This window comes from Pinus tabuliformis, chromosome 1_2 (genome assembly GCF_031772625.1).
Source record: "Pinus tabuliformis cultivar Carrire ecotype Pingquan chromosome 1_2, CPIR1, whole genome shotgun sequence".
Taxonomy (NCBI): Eukaryota; Viridiplantae; Streptophyta; class Pinopsida; order Pinales; family Pinaceae; genus Pinus; species Pinus tabuliformis.
Genome location: NC_142298.1, coordinates 341762665 through 341787383, shown reverse-complemented (window position 1 = coordinate 341787383; position 24719 = coordinate 341762665). Strand labels below are relative to the sequence as shown.

The window sequence follows — 24719 nt, the reverse complement described above, 5'->3', positions numbered from 1 at the left end:
TTCTCATGTATCTTCCACCCCATCTAAGCTGCAAGCGTCATAATGGTCCTGATGGATGAATAACGAGCCACGGGTGCAAAAGTATCATCGTAGTCAATGCCCTCCACCTGAGAGAATCCTTTGGCTATGAATCTGGCCTTGTATTTCTCCACACTCCCTTCAGCTCCATGCTTCGTCTTGTAGACCTACTTGGATTCAATCACAGATCTACACTCCGACCTTGGCATAATCTCCCAGACATCATTTTGCATGTTGGAAGAGTACTCCTCCACCATGGCATCACGCCAAACTTGTTGAGAGGCAGCCTCCTTGTAGCTAGAAGGCTTTGTGTCTATGGCCTCAGTCATCAATGCCATAAAACATGAGTATCTCTGAGGTTGTTTGCTCTGTCTGAATGTGGGTTTGGGTGCCCCAAACCTATCATGAGCCTCCTAAATCAACTGATCAACCCACCTCGGCTTCCTTCTGCCTATGCTAGGTGTCATCGCTAGAGTGAATCCTACTTGCTCTTGTGTCTCCTCCTGTTCCTACGCAACCTCCCCATCTAATTTTTGCACAGCCTGCTCAGCAACTGGTTGTGTCGTCGCCTGAGGGGTTGGTTGAGCCTCGTGCTTAGGAGCTAACAACGCCTCCACCTGTGTTGTTGCCTGCTCACGCTCTAAGGACTTCATAAGAGCCCTTTCCTACTCAAACTTGACATCACGCCTAATAATTGTCTTCCTTTGTGCTAGCAAGTACACCTTGTACACCTTGGATGTCTCAATGTAGCCCACGAAAATCCCTTTCTTGTTGTAGGCTCACACTACCAAAAATTCGGAAGTGTGAGACAATCGGCTTCATGGCAATGAATGCCTCCTCTTGTGTAACTCGTCCAAGCGCCTTATGTGGACTCTTGTTCTATAGATAACTATAGTGTTGCATGCCTCTGCCCAAAGGAATAATGGCAGTCCCTGGTCATGCAACATGGCCCTGGTCGCTCCGACAATACTCCTATTTTTGTGCTCTGCCACCCCATTCTACTGATTGTTATAAGGTGTAGTGAGCTCTCTCCTGAATCGTGATGCCCTCCTTGGCACAAAAATCCTTAAAGGCATTGGATATGTACTCCCCTTCATTATTTGAACTCAGCACTTTGACCTTCTTTCCTGTCGTGTTCTCCACTAATGCTCTGAACTTCTGGAACTTCAAGAACACTTTGTCTTTCTTCTTCATGAAGAAGCTCCATGTCTTTCTCGGATCGTCATCAATGAAGGTGACGTAATACCTATATCCCATGAGGGATGGAGAAAAGAATGGACCACATACATCCGAATGAACCAAGTCCAAGATGCTCTAGGCTCAATTTTCACTGGTGGGAAAAGACGTCTTGCCATACTTGCCAATTGTGCAGCCCTCATACACGTCATGTTGGTCCATGTTGCACTGTGGTAACCCTGTGGCTATCTCCCTAAGGATTTTCAGTGCTCCATGGTGTAAAGGGCCCATACACTTGTGCCATAGCTCCCCAAGGTCTCGACCCTGCTCACGGCCCTCCTTGTTGCTACTCAAGATCACAATTGTCTCCAACTATAACCTATAAAGGTTCTTCACCCTCACACCAATCTACTTCATGGCTTTAGAATTTAAGGACTTGAGGTAGCCCTCTCCTCTATTGAAAATGATCTCATAACCTGTGCCCTCTAGGGTTGAAACAGAAACAACGTTCTTTTTAAGGCCTGGAACATAGAGGACATCCTTGATATGAAGAGGGTTACCAGACTCCCTCTCAAATCTAACATTACCCACGCCCTTGGTAAGACATTTTGTTGGTCGAACTCTTCAGGAACCCTTGCACGTTGGTGTAACTGGTGAAAATTGCGCTCTTTGGGTTAAAAACCTAGGTCACGCTTCTACAAACCCTAGCACAACCCTTCTTCTCTTCTGCGCCTTAACATGTTCCTAAGGTCGAAAACATGGTATTGGTCTTCACTGAGAGACGTGGCTCTTATACCATGTTAGTTTTCATAAAACCCACCTATCTAATTCATGAATTTTCTTAAGTAAAGAACTGAAATCTGAACTTTAACTTTTAACACACAAATATGTTGAGTTTACTAACGATCATGCAACAGAAATAAGGAACAAATGAAGACAAATATATAGCAAACAATACACAGTGAATTTAACTAGGAAACCCCAACTAGGAAAACATGTAATCTTGGTGTTTTTATATTATATAGCTTAGAAAATTTTAAGAAAGAGATAACAAACATGAGGGAAAAACTTCACTTAGCCTCTGCAGACCCTTTGTGCACTTTACACAACCTCGGCCTCTCTTCTGCACCTTATGCGAGTTCATACGACCTATACCTATTTTGCACATAAATTTTGGCCCCTGGAAGAAGTCTGCAAATTGCTGAAGGTGATCTGAGTTGAATCGGCCTCTCTTCTCACTCTAATTCCTTGATCTGAAACACTAGCACTGAGTTCACTACTTTTCTTCTTTGCTATGCTAAACACGAAGATCTTCTAGTGCATAATGACCAAGTTTTGTGCCCTTTTCCTTCTTCGAAGTCGACTTGGGCCCACCACTGCCACAAATGGTTGAGATTAAGTCTCCTTGGACAGTTGAGATCAATCTAATTTTTACTATATTTCCGTAAGTCAAAAACAATAGAAAAAGTTATTTTTGCGCCTTGGCCCCACTTGTGGGTCCCTCTACCAAATTTAGTACACCTACTAAATCTGGCTAAACCCTTCCTCCTCTAACTTTATTTAACACCCTCATGTCAACAGGGGTACATACATTTTCACATTGCATTTATCACTGTTATAAGCCCCAAGGTCGAAAGTAAATGACCTTGTAAAAACCATGTGGGACTTTGCATTTAGGTATCCTAGACCTTGCGATGGTCAGCCACGGTTTGTCCTGTTGGGCTAAGTCTTTGGTCTCTTTCTCCTGTATAGGATTGGGAGATTGTGGATTGATCCCAAAGAGACTCCTCATTTAGAGGAGGCTTGGTTATGAAGGGATGATCACCAATGTATGGGCCAATCTAGCCCACGTCAAGGTGCACTAATGTCTTACCACATGGTTATGAGTCATAGAGTCTGTATGTGGCCTTAGTCTTGGTGCAGTATTCCTCAAACAATTCTCAACATGGTCGTCTTTGTTGGACACCTAATCCTAAGGGTTGGTGTGGAAGTTGCACGGTCAAAGGGAGCCCAAGAAACCTTGGAATATGGAATCCAACAGTCACTCTAATGTATTATAGATGTACATCTAATTTAATAAGAAATGCAATTCAATGTTTATCATTCATATTCTATCTCTGACATTATCATGTTTAACATGGTATCAGAGCTCACGGTTTCTTGAATAATCCTAAGTGTTTTGGTTCACCTACAGCTTCTCTGCAGTTAGCTCTTCCCAGTGTCAGAATTTTGCTTTATACATGCCAATTTCTATTCGTGCTTTGACTGTCAAAGTGAACGTTTATGCCACTCTGCGTTTATTTGCAATCTCATCGACCCTAATAACGCTTCTGCTTTGAAGTCATGTTTGATGAATGAGTAGGCTATTTTGAGTGTTTTTCTACTATCCTGTTGAGTTCCTTGTAAGTCTAGAGCGGTTTCTTTTCTCTGTGGTGCTTGCAGAAAATGGCTATATGCATCTATCTGGCTGAGATGATATTAGAGGCCCATCTCCCCACATTATAGTCTCATTTGTTGTACTGGTTGCCTCACACAAGCTCTGTCATTTTTTTGAAAGAATCTGCAGTAATTTCTTCATATGTGTCCTGCAATCAAATCTGAAATTATAGATTTACGCAGTCATTGGGTTTCCTCTCATTGAAGTCGCTCCTCCTGTCCCTCCATTGAGAGCTAAGATTGTTTTATTTTGAAATCACAGCAAGCAAGATATCTCAGCGTGGTGTGTTAACGCTGGGAGAAAAACTGGAAATGCAACTGTCATGTTGAATGGTGGTTCAAGCCGCGGTCTCTTTTTGTTTTCAAGATACAGCTGTGCAAGTCGTTTTGTCACAAAGACATGTTGTTCGATTCAACTGTAAAGTACGTGAGTTTATAGCTAGTCTGATCTGAGAAGTGAATAGTGTATCCCTCTATAAAGAAAATACATGGCAGTGGAGCATTCTTTTGTGGCTTTCAAAATTCCATGATCTAGTTGTGAACCAATTGATGATGGTAAGTGAGATCCAAACCCTGAACGAGATCCAGCCAGCGTCCATCATATTTACATTTGAAGAACACGTGTCCCAGTCCGACCCAGCAAGCTGAGAACCAAGAAGTCAATTATTTTGAGCCTAGTGTTGTTTCTATTTTTGGTTGAGGAAGAGGTGTATCTTCAATATAATCTAGTCGATTGTGGCATTTCTTACAGATATTGCCAGTTGTATGAAGTACGTTGATCCTATCAATAGTCATTCTCTAAAATTAAGCCACGCATGTCCAGATTGTGCTCTCTGCTTTAGATGGGTGTTAGCATACGTGCTTTTTGGAAGGTTGTGCAATTCCATAAAAGCACACAACTCGGTTTTCATGCTCTAGATTCAATCTCTTAAGGGCTTTTGCACTGTGTTACAACCCATTTACATTTAACCTCCGAAAGGTAGGTGCTTTTGCACTGTGTTGCAGCCCATTTACATTTAACCTTCGAAAGTCGGGTGCTTTTGCACTGTGTTGCAGCCCATTTACATTTAACCTCCGAAAGTTGGGTGCTCTCGCGCGGGCCTCCTAAACCGCCCACAAGTATAAAGACCCCGAGACAATTCAAAAAATAGCGCATTTTGCTTGCTATGGTTACTTCTTGTTAATAAAGTGTAGGAAATTGAAGTTGTCAACATGCCCATGCCTGAACAATGGCATTTGGCTCCAAGAAGGCAATGTTGTAGATTGACAGAAACTAAAAACAAGGGATTGAGAATAACAGTTGCGTCTTGTGAGCGAGGAAGGATTAGCTCCAGTTGAGGTTCTCATGAACAAGACATCAATTCAATTTTTTAAACAAGTTGAGGTAGAATTTATTTGTCTTTACATGTACCATTTTGCATTGGGAATCTACCTTTTGAGTTTCTCTCCAACAGTTCAAGCTCACTATTTTTAGCCCAATTTTCAAGTGGTATATGTTGAAAATTGGTCTTAATGGTTGCTCCAAAGCCTACCATCCAGGCTTGATATTGTTTGTAGAAGAAGATATTGCATAATTGCTCACACTCTTTATTTTCCAGTTGTTAAGAAAAATGGCTAAGCTTGAAAGAATATCAGAGTTACTGAGAACTCTAATCGTATCCATTGTTGACAGCGCAGTCATAATCAATAAAGACACTATTGCTAACATTCAAAAATGTATACAAAATGCACAAGAAAAAATAGAAATTTTGCAGCTTGAATCTCATCTTCAGCAAGAAGAATTACAGCGGTGGAGTCATCATTCTCGACCGGTTTCTGTTCAGAACATTGAGACAGACTCCCATCAGCAGCAAGAATATAAAGTTGAGGCTGATTCAATGCCCAATTCCAGAGCATATTTGCATGCAAATGTAGAAGTTCAGTCTGCACTTCCCAAGCCCATCATCAAACCTTGGGAAGAGCTTGTCCATAACAAGAACAGAATCGGTCTTGGATATGAAAAGGATGTGTCCTTTCATATTCCAGATTACTCAAAGCCCATCAAATTTTAGAGTGTTGGGTTTCTTCATGAAGGTTCACCTTCAAATGTTCTAGATTCTGCTCGTCCACATTCGCAGCGAAAAGTTGTTAAATGCTAACACTATGACCGAGTTGGCCATATGAAAGATCATTTTTTGGTCTTCATCCGTGCAAGCATTGTGGTCAGCGTACTCATTCTTCACATAGATCCTTCAAAAACAAGCCTCCTGCAAGAAAAAAGATTCATCTTGGATGGATCGCTTCTTGGCAATGGGCTTCAACAACCAAGAAGATATTTCAGTCATATGTCAGAACTTGTTCTAGAGTATTGAACAATCTTGCAGTTGAGTTTTCGCCATCTTCTCACCTTGTATCTGACAGGGGGGGAAATGATGGTCATATACAAGCTTCAAAGCCACATCAAGTGAGCCTGAGCCACAACCTGCCATACCGGATTCAGAGTTGTAGCCAGAGACAAAGATGCCACTGAGCATTACTTCGGTTGGTGGTCAGCCTTAAACCATCTATGCAGGGTTGAGACATATCTTCAAAGAATTGGGGACACATCCTCTAGCAGAAGACTTCATCTTCTTGCCAGTTTTCGAAGAGTTCCAGGAATTGCATTAAGCATTCTAGAGTTGGTGCTCATCCTTAAACCATCACAAGTTGAGACCTCCCTTTTCAGGTTAGGGTTCACCCTTTGTATGCAGCGTGAGACCTCCCTTTCAAGGTTGAAGATTTCCCTCTTCAAAACGTTAAGAGCACTTCCTCTGGCAGAAGACCACAACTTCATGCCCGATTTGGAAGAGTTCTGGGAGCTACACTAAGTGTTTCAGTGTTGGTGGTCATCCTTAAACCACCCCCTTTATACCAACATTTCAAAGAGCACATTCAGCCTAGTGTTGCCATGCATTTTTTGCACATTTTGTATTACAGCTCTCTTCTTGTACTCATACATACCCCTTTGGATTAAGGGGGGGAATGTTGGACACCTAATCCTAAGGGTTTGTGTGGAAGTTGGACAGTCAAAGGGAGTCCAAGAAACCTTGGAATATGGAATCCAATGGTCACTCTAATGTATTATAAATGTACATCTAAGTTAATAAGAAATGCAATTCAATGGTTATCATTCATATTCTGTCTCTGACATTACCATGTTTAACAGTCTCACAAAATCAGTAGTTTCACATTTCTCGAGGCAGTTCATGTTTCCTGATGCAAGTGGTCCCTGAAGTCAAAAAGTCAACTTAGTCCCAAAATGCTTAGAATGATGAGAAGATGACATGCGCATTGAAGTCTTTCCAAGCAATGAAGGCATGATATGGTTACAAGTGGTGAAGGTTGGCCAAATGATATGTGTGGCTTCCAAATGAAGAAACAGGGGCAGGGCTTATTAGATTTCTACATGCAGTACATCAAAATTGGCTTGCAGAAAGAGAGTAGTAAAACCCATTTTGCAGTTTTTCTAAGTTCCTAAGGGTGTTAGAGATTGGGCTAGATAACATGGCATAGACAATGATGATGTGACAGCATAAAGGGTTATTTTAGCCAATGATTACAAGTGAAATCAAGGAAAATATTAGTAAAATCAAGTGAAATCCATGCAAAATTCATTGGCATGTTGGAGATCTCAAGCAAAGGTAGCAAGGTCAAGTTGTACTAGTCGTTTGGGTCAAAGAAACTTGTCGTTTGAAGTCAACTCGTTGTTGCAAGGTCAAGGTGTGAAAATTTCATCTATTGCAGCAACTGGAAATTATTCTCCTAACTGTAAATTTATTTATGCAGTTTATTTGTTGTGGCAAACAATGAATAAAATCACAACTGCAATTTTCACCATAAAAATGTTGCGAAAAAATAAAATGCTGGAAACTGAGAAATTCTAGCACACACAAAAATTTTGACACCATTATTTTTGGACAATTATCTCCCAAGAAACCCAATTGGGAAAAATGGTGCAGCAGTATGAGGGTTTATTTTTGTTATGCATCAACAAATATCTGAGTACAATAAAATGTTGCCAAACTGGCAAATTTGCCCAAGTGAAATATCGGCAAAATTATCTAAGAGCTAATTACCCCCACTCCAAGCAATCCTGCAACAAACTGACCCACAGAACTGGCTCTACAACACTCCGGCGTCAGCCTTCTACGTTGCCTCTGCGTCGATCCCACAAGTGCTACCCAAAAACTGCCTCTTATGTGACCTCTAGCATGTTGTTCCCACTGGAAGTGATTCTTTCGGCCTCCTAGAAATTTTCTTGACCACTGGGAAGCTAAATCAATTCTTGCTATGGCCGAATCCTAAGTTGCAGGAAACGTGGCCCTAGGGGGCGTTTCTCCAGGGGAAACGAAACGAAACGCGTTTCCCCGTACCGTACGGCCTGGAAACGTGTTTCCGGCCGTACGGCCACATTTCCCAAAACGGAAACATGGTCGTACGGCCGGAAACGCATTTCCAGGCCGTACGGGCCACGTTTCCCCCAAAAAAACATTTGTTTTTTAATTTTTTTTTTTCTAATGTAGATCTCTTACATTTGTTTGCCCTAGTGTTGATATGCAGTTCATGGTAATGTTAAATTCTTAAAGTAAAAGTGATATTCTCCTTTATTTTTCATTTTCATCCTTTTACTTAAATTTTTAACATTACCATGAAATGACTCAGGATGTTTGAGAGTGGTTTCACCGTCATTGGATTTCATATGGAGAAAGTAGAATTTTAGATCTTACTCAAAATCCAGCAGACTTATCTGTTTTTCAGGATTTCAGGATTGGGGGGATTTCAATGTTTCCATTGGATTTTATCATGTACTAGGGTATGGAACTTGTATTTAATCGAGAGAACAAAGCCCTCTATGTAGGGGAGACTCCCAATAATCAAGAGAATGTAGGGTACTAGGGTATGAAACTTGTATTTAATCAAGAGCACTAAGGTCATTCGACTATGTAGGAGGAGACTCCCAATCAACCACGAGACAAAAAATTAGAAATTTCTCGTGGCTGATTTTGGATATTTCTATTTTCATTATGTGATTATTCATGAGTAAATGTGATGTAAATTTAGATACTTATAGTCTATGCATTGACAATTGACAATTTTATCATAATGTAATAAATTAGAATGTATCATATATGCTTTATGATTGCACATATTTCTTAAATTCCTATATATATATATATATATATATTCGCGTTTCCCCGTTTCCAAAATTTGGGGAGGTCGCGTTTCGTTTCGCTTTTCGTTTCGGAAACTCGTTTCCGTTTCCCCGTTTCGTGCAACTTAGGCCGAATCGAACTGCCTTTCTTGAGGCTCTGCACAGTCCTTGTGCAGCCTCCTGGAGCTGAAATTCGACCTCCTCTCTTGACTCTTCCGGATCAGGAATCCTCCTTTGGAAATCTGTTGCTCTACCCCTCTGACACCTGCTACTCACTCACTGACTTGATCTCCACTGTTGAATCACTTGCTACTAGTAAATCAAACTGTCTGAGCATCTGAGTATCTGTTACTATGTGTTCTCCATCTACCCATCAACTTCTTCTTATAATCCTTTGTTGGACCTCCAACAGCCAAGATTAAAACTTAATCAAGGGCCCAAAATTAATTTCCTGTCGATTCGTGTGAGTTTCTAGATGATTCACACCTTATCTCAATTAGTTATGATTAATTAACCCCCCTTTCCTAAGTTTAGACTTAGGAAATAATTAAAAATAAGCTAACAATCTAATTGAAAGCTAACAATCTAATTGAGACACTTCTAGGTGGAATTTCCAGCAACGATTTCTGGGTCATGGAGTACTCCTGTGTTTTAGCCTCTCCACAAAGTTTTGAGACTAGAACACCTCCGATGCTACAAAAACTAGGTGTTCTCTCTAGTGCTACACACTTTGCCACAACACTATGTCTCTGTACCACCCTCTATCACGATGTTGATGTCTGGCCACTACCCACCAACCACTACGCAACTCTAATGCTACATCTATGTTGTTGCTAACACTGCACAACTTTGATGTTGCATCTGAGTTGTTCTTCTAATTGGTGATCATGGGCGTAGACATGGGTCTACAATCCTACATTCTGAATCTCTTTAGAATATCTATAGCATATCTTCCTTGCCCAAGGAAGATCTCCCCATCCTTTTGCCAAACTTCCAATCCTAGGAAATAGTGCATCTACCCCAAATCCTTCATATCAAACTCTATCGCCAAGTTCCTTTTGCAATCCTCTATGAGCCCCGATGATCATGTTAGGAAGAGATCATCCACATACAATACTAGGATGAGTGGCTTACCCTCTACCATCAAATAGTAAAAGTTGGGATCTGTGTCACTCTTGACGAATCCCATCTGTTGCAAGTAGCTATCAATTCAACCATACCATACCCTGGGAGCTTGTTTTAGCCCGTATAGAACTTTCTTCAATCTGCATACATGAGTGCGCCTCTCATGAGTCTTGAAGCCCTCTAGTTGATCTATGTACACCTTCCTCTATCACATCGTTCAAGAATGTTGTCTTGACGTCCATTTGGTGAATTTGCCACCCCATTTGAGCTGCAAAGGATATCACTGATTGGATAGAAGTGTATCTGGCAATTGGGGCGAAGGTCTCCTCATAATGTATCTTTTCTTTTTGTGCATACCCCTTTGCCATGAATCTCGCCTTGTACTTCTCTACGTTGCCATCTGCAGCATACTTGATCTTGTAGATCCAACACGAACCTACAACTGACATATCCTCAAGTCTCGGTACTACCTCCCAAACATCATTCATTGTGATAGATTTGAACTCCTCTACCATGGCATCTACCCACACCTCATGATGTGTGCACTTTTGAAAGTTGGAAGGTTTTGCAACATGAGCCACCAATGCTTGTTACCTGTCAGGTTGTCTGCGTCATCTCTTGCTCGTCTTAGGAGTTCCAATAAACTCCCCTGCATCTCTCAATGTTTGAAGAACCTCTTTGCTGGTTCAGCCACTATTAGTGAGAGGTTTCAACCAGCTCCTCTCATCTTGCCTCTGCTACTCTGTCTGTTGTGAACTCACTGGATCATTTGTACCTGAGGAGATGCCAGTACTAGTCACTGTACTAGATCCCTATGATTGTTCTACTGGCGGTCCCACTAGTTGCCCCTGTTGTTGGACCAATGGAGCTTTTGTTGGTTGATTCTGATCACCTGCAGGCATCTCACGAGATCTTCTGAAAGTTATGGCCTCCATGAACTTCACATCTCATCTCACCACAATATTCCTATTACTAGGAAGGTAGATCCTATATGCCTTAGAGGTTATGCTATACCCAACAAGGAACCCCTTTTCTTTAGTTTGATCCAATTTGGTGCGCTTCTAATATGGCGCATGGCAATAAGCAATGCTACCAAAGATCCTGAAGAGACTAACTTTTGGTTTCTTCCCTGTGAAGACTCCTTCTGGCATTTTCTTCCCCAATGCTCTATGAGGATTCTTGTTTTGAATATACATTGTTGTGTTACATGCCTCTGCCCATAGTAACCTGGGCAAATCTTGGTCATATAACATTGCCTTTGCAGCTCCAACTATAGTTTTGTTTTTCCGCTCCGCTACCCCATTCTATTGTGGATTGTATGTAGTTTGTCCACTCTCTTTTGATGCCTTCCTTCGCACAAAAATCTGTGAAGTCTTTATCAATATAATCTCCACCGTTATCTGAGCAAGGCACCTTGATCTTCTTCCCTGTCGCATTCTCCACAAGAGCTTGAAACTCCCTAAAACGATCGAAGACCTCATCTTTGGTCTTCAAGAATTAGATCCATGTTTTCCTAGAATGGTCATCAATAAAGGTCACGAAGTATTCGATCCCACTGAGATATCTAGTGGACATCGGGGCACAAATGTCTGAGTGTATCAATTGCTGTCACTTCCTAGGAATGTTGTCTTAACATATTTCTCAAGCATGCACCCTCTGCACACATCATTGTGTTCCATGCCAAGTTCTGGAACCCCTGTTACTGTCTCCCTGAGCATCTTGAGTGCTCCATGCTGTAAATGTCCTATTCTCCTATGCCATAGCTCATTCAGTTCCTTCCCACTGCTACTGTCACTACCTATTAATACCATTAGAGAGTTGACCCGCAATCTGTACAACCTATTTCTTTGAACTCCAATCTGCCTCACCCTCTTCCAGCTCGAGTGTTTGACAAACACTTTCTTCCCTACAAAGTGGATATCATATCCCTTATCCTGTAACTGGGACACTGAAATAAGTTTCATACCCAATCCTGGCACATGGAGTACATTTGTGGTGCTAGTGCGTGCTCCTGACTCCCTCTGAAAATTGATGGTACCTCTCTCCACTGAAATACACTTCGTTCTGTTTCCCATCATAATTTGGAAGTCCATCTGCTTCTCCTTATAGCTAGAGAAATATTCTCTAACCCATGTCATATGAGTTGACGCCCCACTGTCTATATACCAGACACCCTGTGAAGCTGAGCCTAATAGGCAAGCAAATTTGTCCTCCAACCTATAAGACAAATCTGAGGCCCCCTGAATGTCAACTTTATCCATGGTCATACTGAAGATTTTACTGAGGACAAATTTGTGTTAGTCCTCTTCCACCCGGTGTTGATTCAACTACTACAAACTGCTACAAAACCCTCTGTGTCCAAACAAGGAATCTACTCATCGAAAATTTGAGTTGATGTTGCTCACTCTGCCTGTTGGAATCACTGAATCTGCAAGTTGAATGTTTTCTGCCAATCTGCACTGAAAAATCGATCTGCCCAACAATTCAAATTGTCTGGCTTAGGCTTTGCGCGACCTCTAGAAATTAATCCTGCTGCTCCCTCTTAACAGCAAATTTATGCCTCCACTTCTAAGCTTCCCTGTCTGATCAATCACGCTCTGATACCATGTGAAAATTTCATCTATTGCAGCAACTAGAAATTATTCTCCTAACTGTAAATTTAACTATGTAGTTTATTTGCTATGACAAACAATGAATAAAATCACAACTGCAATTTTCACCATAAAAATGTTGGGTAAATGTCGGAAACCAAGAAATTCTAGCACACACAAATTTTGACACCGTTATTTTTGGACAATTGTCCCCGGAGAAACCCAATTTGGGAAAACCAGTGCAACAGTATGAGGGTTTATTTTTATTATGCAGCAGCATACAATAAAATGTCGCCAATCTGGTGAATTTGTCTAAGAGAAATGCTGGCAAAATTATCTGAGAGCTAATTACCCCCACTCCAAGTAATCATGCAACAAACTAAGCCACAAAACTGGCTCTGGAACACTCCTACATCAGCCTTCTATGCTACCTCTGCGCAGATCCCACACGTGCTACCCAGAAACTACCTCTAATGTGACATCTAGCCTATTGCTCCCATTGGAAGTGATTCTTCTGGCCTCCTGAAAATTTTCCTAGCCACTGGAAGCTGAATTAACACCTGCTCTGGCTAAATCGAATTGCCTTTCTTAAGGCTCTGCGCAGTCCTTGCACAACCTCCTGGCACTGAAATTCGACCTCCTCTTTTGACTCTTCCAGATCAAGAATCCTCCTCCCAAAATTTGTTGTTTGCCCCTCTAACACCTGCTACTCACTCACTGACTCGATCTCCACTGTTGAATCTCCTGCCACTAGGAAATCGAACTGTCTGAGCATCTGAGTATCTGCTACTGTGTTCTCCATCTACCAATCAACTTCTTCTTATAATCCTTTATTGGACTTTCAACGGCCAAGATTAAAACTTAATCAAGAGCCCAGATTAATTGCTTGTCGATCTGTGTGAGTTTCTAGATAATTCACACCTTATCTTCATTAATTCTGATTAATTAACCCCTTTTCCTAAGTTTAGACTTAAGAAATAATTAAAAATAGGCTAATAATCTAATTGAGACACTTCTAGGTGGAATTTCCAAAAACAATTTGTGGGTTATAAAGTACTCCTGTGTTTTATCCTCTCCACAAAGTTTCGAGACTAGAACACCTCCAATGCTACAAAAACTAACACAAGGGTGGAATACTGAGGTCTAAAGGACCAAAGGTTGGCAAGTGGACAAAATTATAGCCAGTATTGTAGAGAAACTAAGTGTAATAGAGGCAAACACTTAATTTCACTTTCTTGATAATTAATTGTGAAAATTATTGTCCTTTTAGTCTTTATTTATTCTGCATCAAGCAATTATACTTTTGTTCAACCACTCAAAATAGAGATCACAATAAGACAAGAGACACCAAAATTTTGGTCAACGACCAAGGCAAAACCTACAAAGGGAAAACCCCAATAATCCTTTCCTTATAAAATCAAATCAAAATGAGAGATATCCAAGCCAAGAACCAATGCTAAAATTCCATCAAGATACAAAGTCAAACCCTCCTCTAAGTACCTCCAAAAGTCAAAGTCAATGTTGGTCAAATTTGCTCCAATCTAGTCAAACTCAGAAAAACTCGGTCTTGCAACTAGGGTTGGAATTCGCCCCACAATCAACCCAGAAGAAACTCGGCCTACTCACAGAAATTTGTCCTTCACACGTGCGAGCTAGTAAAAGTCAGAAATTCGGTCAAAGATGCTAAATTCTTCTTGCTTTGACTTGCTTCTCTCTCTCCTTTGATTCGTCCTTTTTCCTCCTTCACTAGGTGCAGAAGATACTTCTTGTGTGTTGAATGAATGATCTCCAAATGGGTTGAATGGATCTCCAATATAAGTTGTCCAAGAGGTCAAATAGGTGCCACTTGGAGGGTTAGACCGACTTGTCCAAGGAGGGCTAACTTGGTCAACTTGTGGGCTTATGAATCATAATAAAAATTCAAATTCTCTTTCTTTTAAATGTCCAAATGGGACATGACACAAATAATTTTTCTTTTTACTCGAAAATAAATTCTTTTGACTCTAGCATGAAGAACATGCTTTACAAATCATAATAAATACATCAATGGTAAATACACATTATGAAGACCGAACCTAGTTAGAATTTCGATAGTTACAAAGTCAAAGATGTTTCTCTTCAACCAAATTGAACCACCTTTCAAGCAAGTCGAAGGTACTATGGACCAAGTAAAGCTTCTACCTAGTCGTCTACGTTGGACGTTGGGCATCCAATACGGTCGTTGGGCAAGTTTGGGTACTATTCTTCATTTCTTTCACTTTCAGGTCAAATGCAAAGAGAACATTGAGTTGCTAAGGGTCTTGTGAGCCAAGTCTGTTGAAGAATCTAGGGAAAAATAGTGTAGTGTGATTCTTCATTACTTGATAACAATTTGTGGAGTCTTTTTACTTTTTCTAGTTAGCTTAATCTTCTTCTTATTATTAATGCATGTGTGTGTACTTCATCAAATTGCTACCAAAATATAAGAACAAGAACACAAGATATTGGCTCTCTGCCAGGGCCAAAACCTCTCTTCTCTTGAGAGGAAAACCCTTTAGTGAATTTCTCTTATTGAAGCTTCTATTGATCAATGCCAAACCCTAGACCCCTAACAAGAGTATCCTCCAAGCACAAGTCAAGTCCGTCCTTCTTTCTGGACCTTATTCCTCAGCGCTTCTTCCGGCACTTTGTTCTTCTGCACTCCGTCTTCCTTCTTCCGGCACTTCATTCTCTTACTATGAATCTTGTCTAGAGATAGACCTTCTTTGATTGAGTCTTCTAGGTGAGATGTTCCTCTTCTATCCCTTGCTCAAGTATACTTCAAACTTTGACCAACCAAGATCCTTCTTGAGTGTATGACTGTTCTGTTGTTTTGCTAACCTAGTTTCTTGCACGTGTGGAGAGTATTACTAAGTGATATATGTCCTTCTTCTCCTTCGCTTGAGTATCTTTCTTTCACGCTGGAGGAGGCAGCCTTGTAGGCCTATTTTTAGCCCAAACGAAGGTAGGTGTGTGTCTATCGATTGCTGCTGTCCTAACCACAGGGACAGCCCTCAGATTTCCCCACACGTGTGACTGTAGCAGCCCTTGGAACAAAGTCTAGACTTTGGCGGTGTACCCTTTCTCTTTGCTGCCTTTGGAGACCCTCTTACTTCGTCTTCCTTCCTTTTCCCTCGCAGATTTCAGAGCTCTTGTTGTGCGTTCTATTTGGAGTGAACAGTCCCTATAAATAGAGGACTGTCCCTCCATTTAGGCAGACTAGAAGGCCGACTAGTCCTCTTAATTGTAGGCCGACATTGAGGGCAGTTTGGTGGCTGATTTGTTGAGCAGACTTCAGATATTTTCCATTGTGGTGTAGCATGCTTGAAGGTGCCAATGCATAGGAGTAGACTTGACTTTAATATATATTTATAGATGGTGTAACATGCCCTTAAGGCCTTCAATAATTTCTCTTGACTATTTGACTCACCTATAGCACTTTGACATGTGCTAGACCTACTTCAGTGAGCAAGAAACTAATTGACATATATTATAAAAATAACATTTCTTTTCTTGAATAAGTACAAACATCAAAAGTACATTTATGAAGACCAAACCTAGTTACACTTCCTTCAACAAAGTCCACCCCCCTTGAGTGGGAAAAAAGCATTGTAATTACAAATTTTATCAAAAATAGTTGTGTGGATGACAAGTAAAATATTTTCCTAGAGGGAGAGTTAACTAGCCATTATCTCGCCGTTAAAGAAAGACTATAAAGGCTAGCCTCTCCTCTAGCTGAAGTCGTTGTGAGATCATTTGATGCCATAATAAAAGAACTCATTTTTGCAAAGATTTATGAGGGTTGGTCTTTCTCATATTTTGTCTTCTCTTAATTTATGTTGTATCAAGGTTTATAATGAAACAATCTCAAAATAAGGTCACACAAAGATTGGAGGGACGATTCGTTGAGGGGATACATAGCCACGTGGAGAAGGTGGAATAGGCGGTAGTCTACTCTGTTCTTCTTGTTGTAGGTGGAGCACCTGGAGCAAGCGGTTGGACCAAAACTATTAAGGAACAGCTTCAATCATGCGAAGAGGATTCTATCATATAATCGACCCAAAGGTTAGAGATGCCTGGCTAGGAAGCTGCTTCTAGTTGGATCTAAAAGTTGTGAGGGGATTTAGACATAGGTGGGGGCGATATTCTCTTTTTGGGACCAAGACCACATCACTATCCAAAATGAATTGTCCACAACCAATAATCTAAATGATATTGGAGGTCCTGCTCCTACAACTGAACACAAAATATCTTTGATAGAAAAGGATTCACCAAATTTTTAAAATTCTTCCAACCCCTCTCTGTGCATTTCAATTATAGTAACAATTGGTGAACTAGCTAGAAATAAGATAGTTCCAGCATTGTTTACTGTTTATTACAGAGAATGCTTTCCTAAGAATATTGGGGTATTTGGTTATTCAATAAGTCATTTAAGGATGCAAGGAATTTAACAAGTAGAGTATACCATCAAGGTGAGAAAATGTTCGTGTTCTTCAGAAGGACTTATTACCTATTAATACCTCATGCTACTTTTTTTTCCATCACAGATATATAGACTGCAGCAACCATTGATCTCAAGATGGGTTTTGTTGTAAATCACATATAGAACCTCGAATCCCGCAAGATGGAACACACAGCTTCCCGACATCTTGAAGAGGAGGAGAATGATGTTCTTGAAGAGGCCAAAGGTGCAGAGTTCGATTCCAAATTAGAAATATTACACCCTTGGCCAGAGTGGATTTCATTAATGGAACGCTTGGTGAATAATAATTACTTTAAAGCATAGCTTCCTTCGATGAAGACGAGGATTCGAATACCTCTGGCATGTTTAAGGATTTGAACCGTGTCAGAAATGCCTGCCTCAAATTCAGATGAGAACGTTTCAACATATTAAGATCCTTGTCTATGGAAGATATTAAAGCTATCGTGGAGCATGGATGTTCCAATACAAATAGAAAAGTGGTTAATTCAGGGAAGCGTTTGAGGGCATATGTGAACCTGAATGAAGGAGATTTATGTAGCACATGCAATCTAAGAGGCTCCTGCAACAGGGTATATATAAAAGCCTACCAAGAGGAAAGTGACCGCACTGTTGGTATATGTGATTTCTGCTTACTTGCGGGCTTGATCCTCTGGAAGGTTCTACTGAGAACAAGTCACATATGAGAAAAGCAGTTAAATTATATGTTCCTAAGTTGCTTAAAGAGGTAGTTGAGTTCAGTGCAACTCCACTTGATCCAAACCTTCCAAATCCTATAATCAAGCAGCCTTTTCCAAGAATGAAGCAATCGCCACTATTACCAATGAAGAGACCGGGTATTACTGATATTGAAATGGAAAATGGGGATTGACTTTGTCCAAGGTGCAATATAATAATCTTTGCCAGGAATACGACACGCATACAATGTTCTGAGAAGCCATTGAAATTCAAATACAATATAGAATTACTTATCATGGTAATTACTTGTGACTGATATGCAATCTTTTTCTTAGTATTTAGTAATTTACTTTGATTAGTTATGTCATCAAGCAATTACACATTAACAAAATTTAGGAATCATAATGCACAAGAGACAAGAGAAACTAGAAGTTAGGCTCCAAGCAGGGAAAAACCCCACAAGGAGGAAAACCCAACAATCCTTTCTTTATAGCTTCTTCATCAACAAGAGAAATCCAAGTCATACTAACGACTGATCCAAGTGCCAAGTTAGCCCTCCACAAATACAACAGTCCACATGAAGTCTGCTACAGGTCTGTCCACAAGATGTTATGATTCTGTCCACTGGAGAGTCCACAAGATTGTTCACAAAACTATCTATTAAATGTCAAATATTTTTCCACAACAAAATCCTCAATTTCGGCCTATTAACCACAGAGATAAAGCTACGGAACCTTTGCATGAACAATGCCTCAGAACTTCATTCATATGCCACAAAAATTTCGTTCATTTGCCTCAGGAATTTCGGATGTATATGCTTCAGAACTTTGGATATTTGTGCCTCAGATTTTCATATATATCTGCCTCAAAAATCGGATATGTATGCCTCAGTGTTCGTATGTATATGCTTCAAAACTAGGATATGTTTGCCTCATAAATCTAAGTCACAGACTCGAACTATTCTGCCTCAGGAACCTTCATCTTCTGCCTCAGAAATCTGAAATATTCATCATTGATCATAGCCGAATTGCAGGCCAAATGATGGAGGATAGGTGCCAATTTATAATTGTTTCTGTATGTGAAGGGTCACGTCTTTTGGGCAGGACGACATGAACTCTAGGGGGACCGACTTGGCTGGAGGATCAAATGATGCTTACAAAATTCAAATTTTCTTTCTTTTTACAGGGTCACGAAGAACATGACCTTTTGACTTTTCTTTTGACCAAAATAAAGCATGAAGAACATGCTTGATATAAAATAATAATAATAATATTTATTTTCTTTTCCTTTTGTTTTTACGTGGAATACATATTGATACAAATATAATAATTATGAAGACCGAACCTAGTTACAATTTCAACACTCCCTCTTAACTAGGGCGGTAATAATAATGACCTATTAGGATATTCTCAAGTCGAGAACTTCTATAAGAAAGGATCTGGATTGATAAGCATCAATGATGATTTACATCATCATAGCCAGCATTGTCAAAAATAGCAAGGCCTTGACTAACAAGCTCTATCTCTCCATTAGATCAGAGCACAACGCTGAGAGGTATAAATTTGGACACCACCACCTCTCAAGTACATACTCCACCCGAGTGTTCCTAAGGTATGAACTCACAGGACCATTTCCTAATCCAAGGAAAAGTACATCCTCCTGACCATTCTTTACCAAGTCCATGTATCCAACTAAGGATGTTAATCCTAGTCAATCACAATACATGACTCAAGAATGTACATCCCTAATGCTTATCCAATCCACCACTCTCCAAGCTAGTGTTTTTACTAGGCTTGTGGTTGTTATTCCTAGCCATAGTACACAACGCATGAGAACACGATGTCCACCCTCACTCCCTCTCAACCAAGGAGGAGATCTCACTCCCTCTCAAACAGGGAGAAATAACCACAAGCCTAAGCTTGTCTCAAAAATACTCATGAATGCATTGGCTACCTGTTCTTCCGTGGAGATCTGTTGTAGTTTCTCAGCTCCTATCCGCGTCATACTCTTGAATCATAAAGCACTTCGACCTTCCTTGTTCTCTAACAATCTTCACATCCTCTTTCTTTGTATTGCAACAGAATTTTGCTTCACACTCTTCCAAGAAATCATATCAGCTCCCAATCATCAGTAGTATCTCTATCAGCATCAGTATTATTGTTAACTCAATCAATTTGTTGCTCAATCGAACCAATTAAAGCTCCTTCTTTCCAACTGAGGTAGGTGAACTTCTTTTATTAAGCCTTGTTTTTCATGCTGCTATCTAATTGACTTCTTTGATGCATACTTCAAACTGCTTTTTTCTTGTCTTTGTGCTTTGCTATGTTCTTCCAATTCTTCCATCTATTAGTCAAGCTTAGATAGATCTTGTCTTGACCTGCAACCTTTATTAGAAGACTATGAAAGAACAAAAGGCAAAGTGCATAGACAAAATAACAACAGTAATAATTAAAGAAGGGAGGTGTAGAATACTTCGCTTAGAGGAGAGTCAACTCCCTCTTAATCTTGGCCATTTTTATTAGCCTTGTTCTTACATCATTATGATGTCATTCCTTTCATTCTCAAGAGCCAGGTTTTCTTTGTACAGCGGAAATGATTAGTTAGGGTTTTTATTTCTAGGGTTTTCTAACTCAAAACTTTGCTATGGTTTACAAATCCTAGATGCTTCAAACTTCAAAGCCTTCAAGACTTGCCATTTAGGAATTGCAAATTCTACAAGCAGACTAATGGGTTAGCTGCAAAAACCTAGAGATGTTACGGACAAGCCTACTATGAGATTCCATTCCCTGATTATAGAAGCCTAGTCTTCATATGCAAGAAGAGACTTCAATGCTATATCAATGATCTCTAACATATCTACATAGATCTTTTCACAATATGATACTAGCCTTCAAAAGAGCCTAAGATCATTAACTTGTTCTTTATGTGAGTTCACCATGATCTAGAAAACTTAGCATTATATGCACAATAGTTTGTAAGACAACTTTGAAATGAACAAGAATGATACATACCTCTTTTAACCTTACCTTATCTCTTCTTGCAAAGATTCAGTCCTCTGACTTCAGTTGTCATGTACCAACTTTCTCCAACAACAGTGCCTCAAAACTTCAACCAATGTCTGAACCACAGAAATTTCATTGAGTTTCTTGCTTTGTCTTGGTTCCTTTCATATATAGGTCGGCTTCATTGATGTAAATCGTCCTTTTATGTATAGAAGAGTAGCATAGCAGCTTCACAAACTTGTGTCACTGAGATAAGCTTCATATGTCTTCAAATATCTTATCACAGTTCTTTCATAAAGTTTGCAAAATCACAGAGATGGCCCTTATGGTTTCAGTCCCTTCCACTATATATCACAGGTCTGTTTTTCAACATCAACTACAAAGATCATCCTTCTAACGAAGAAAACTATATATCATGAAGTAACATCCTTCAGTTCTTTGCACAGGTTGTCACAAAACTTGAATTCTTCCATGCTCAGTCATGCATGGTCTTCAAGCTTTAATAATTTCAAACCGTCATACAATTCGGATCCCTGTCACACATAGTTCTGATCTTCTACCACACCACAGATTCTTTACAGATTTGTATCTTTTCAAAGTATCAATAGAGGTTCGGATTATAATTGCTACCACAGGTTTGGATCTGCTACAAGATCACGTTTAGTTTTGGCAAGGCTTCACAGAGTCTCCAAGATTCTTCAACACTTCAGAAACTTTTAATGATAGGTACAGTGTCATCCAAGGCCACTCATCAATCTAGGGCAGCTAGACTCCAAATAGATTTGAAGACTTCTCCAATAAGGTTTTCAATAAAGTTTTACAAGGAGTGTCTTTAATGATCCTTGCAAATTACTTCAAAGATGTTTCCAAGCCTGTCTCAACCACAGTCACTAGGCTGCTCCAAATGATGCCTCTAATCTGCTTCAAAGAATGATCAATTGCCAAGCTCTGTCTTCAAAAATAGTCTAATCATTTCACAATAAGAAAGTTTATAGATTCAAGAGTATGAACCTACAGGGTCAAGGAGAAATAGGCCTCAGGTCCGAAGCTAAGATGCCACAGGACCGAGATGTTGGTCTCATAGTTCTGAAAAAGAAGCGCCACAGGTCTGAAAAACTTCAGGTCCGAAAATTCCACAGGATTCGGATCTCTTCTTTCTCACAGTATGCCACATGAAACTCAGACGAATCCTTGTTAGCTCGTCCTTTTCTTCTTTAAAGCTTGGTTTACCTTGTCCAACTTGGTGCTCCTGTCTTTACCATAACTCTGGAGTCTGATACCATGTTGAAATTTGAATACAATATAGAATTTCTTATTATGTTAATTACTTGTGACTGATATGCAATCTTTTTCTTAGTATTTACTTTGATTAGTTATGTCGTCAAGCAATTACACATTAACAAAATTTAGAAATCATAATGCACAAGAGACAAGAGACACCTGAAGTTAGGCTCCAAGCCAGGGCAAAACCCCACAAGGGGGAAAACCCAACAATCCTTTCTTTATAGCTTCTTCATCAACAAGAGATATACAAGTCATACTAACCACTGATGCACGTGCCAAGTCAGCCCTCCACAAATACAGCAATCCACATGAAGTCTGCTACAGGTCTGTCTACAAGATGCTATGATTTTGTCCACTGAAGAGTCCACAAGATTATTCACAAAACTGTCTATAAAATGTCAAATATTTGTCCACAACAAAACCCTGAATTTCGTCCTTTATTTTGGCATATTAACCACAGAGATAAAGCTACAGATCCTTCACATGAACAATGCCTCAGAACTTCGTTCATATGCCACAGAAATTGCATTCATTTCCCTCAGGAATTTCCAATGTATATTCTTCAGAACTTTCGATATTTGTGCCTCGGAGTTTCGTATATATCTCCCTCAGAACTCAGATATGTGTGCCTCAGAGTTTAGTATGTATTTGCTTCAGAACTCAGATATGTTTGCCTCACAAATCTAAAGTCACAGACTCGAACTATTTTGCCTCAGCAACCTTCGTCTTCTGCGTCAGAAATCCAAAATCTTCATCACAGATCATAGCCAAATTGCTTGCCAAATGGTGGAGTATAGATGCCAATTTATAGTTGTTTCTGTATGCAAAGGGTCACGTTTTTGGGGCAGGCCGACATGAACTCTAGGAGGGCCAACTTGGCAGCATGGAGGAACAAATGACGCTTACAAAATTCAAATTTTCTTTCTTTTTATAGGGTCACAAAGAATATGCCTTTTTGACTTTTCCTTTGACCAAAATAAAGCATGAAGAACATGCTTGATAAAAAATAATAATATTTTTTTTCTTTTTGTTTTTACATGGAATACATAATGATACAAATACAATAATTATGAAGACCGAACCTAGTTACAATAAAATCATCCTAAAAGGCTACTAAATCCAGGGAAGTGGGATTGTCCAGTGTGCAAATTCATAAATTTTAGGAGAAATATAACATGACTAAAGTGTAATTGTAGGAGTCCAAAGGATAACCATATGTAGAATGCCAAGCAAGTTTGGAAGGGTTATCGGATTGATGTTATGAGTGGTTTTCAGTAATCCAAGTATTTGGAACAGAAGTTGAAGAATCCAGTTATGATGGAAAACCCTTTGAATGCCTGGAATTATGACTATGATCATGGTTCTATAAGTGATGATGATTTGCTCAATATAGCAAGGAGGAGCAAGGGTCATGGCATTAATGATGGAAATTCTGATTTTGATGACTTCCATGTACGTGAAGGAAGCACAATTGGAAGAAAGAAAGAACAGAATGAGAAGAAAGCCTTCACTCAAAGGGATCTGGGAGTGGAGAAGAGGTTACGATCTTCCAATGCTAAAGCAAGTCACTTTTCAGACTTGGATTTAGATGACAATGATGATGATGATGCTATTGATTCTAATTGGAAAAAGGCAAGTGGTGGAAGCATATCTAAAAAATATGGTAGAGATTCTAACAGTGTCAGAGAAAAAGGTGAGCCCACAATTATGATAATACTGATGATGAAGATGGGTGGTTTGGAAGTGATCAAAGGAAGGAATCTCGATCACTTGAGAGATCCTCAATCTTGAAACCCATAGGAGAGAAGAACAATTTCAAAAACTCTGGGAACTTGGATTTGGATGACGATGATGATAAGAATAATTTTTTTGAATCTAAGGACGAACAACCTCAGACATCTAGATTAAAGCTGAGAGGAGAGGAAGGTTTGATCATGGCAAGGGAGAAGAAAAATAACAGGCTACTGAATTTGTTACAGAGTGGGTACCACATCAGGAAGCAGAGAAATGAAACAGACACTAGGTTGAAGTCTTCAGAGTATGACAATGAATCTAGGACAGTACAGAAAACGTATGTTGGAGCATTCTTCAAGCATATTTGGGATCATAGTATTGATGTGCAAACTCTGCAATTGCTTGAGGGCAAGCAAAGTTGGGAAGGGGGGACTGTAATGTCCTCTTTGGATTAAAATGCCCAAGGGAGGATGAAGTAACCTATCTAACCCTATAGGCTATAGTCATTTGTAAGGGGGGAAACCCATTATTTGATGTTACTGGGGTAACATTACACAATATGGGGTAAATGGAGGAAAACTTACAATAAAAGCCAAATTTTGGGCAAATGTAGGGAAACTTATTAGCCACTAAAATTAAAATTAGGAGGGAAGACCCAAAGAGAATCTATCGAAGTAAGAGAGGAGATTCATTTTAACCATGATAGGTTGTGGTTTTTTTTATTTGTGGGATGAGGCTCTTGGAAGGTTTTAAGACCCCTTTTTCTTTGATTGGTTTTGATGGTGAAAAATTCCACCCGAGCCAATCCACCCTTCTCTTTACTCTATTGGCATAATTTATGAGGTAACAATTCTATCGCAACAAGGGTCTTTAGGCCTAATCTGTGGTAAGCAAAGGTTTTTGAGGCTAACTCTTTGGCAGCAAGGCTTTCTATGGCATTTTCTGGGCAGCAAATTGTCGCTTAGATATTATCTAAGCCAGTGACCCATCTTCAAGTGCTTATCTGT

The 24719-nt window shown here is 39.9% G+C and overlaps 1 protein-coding gene and 1 pseudogene across 1 annotated transcript in view; one reads left to right on the top strand and one right to left on the bottom strand.

The window, feature by feature from the left end:
• LOC149205775 (putative CDP-diacylglycerol--inositol 3-phosphatidyltransferase 2) overlaps positions 1-24719 on the bottom strand; it is a 171870-nt gene that overhangs the window by 70816 nt on the left and 76335 nt on the right. The gene's annotated exons all lie outside the window — the stretch shown is intronic.
• On the top strand, positions 17159-23157 carry LOC149205776 (zinc finger protein VAR3, chloroplastic-like; annotated as a pseudogene).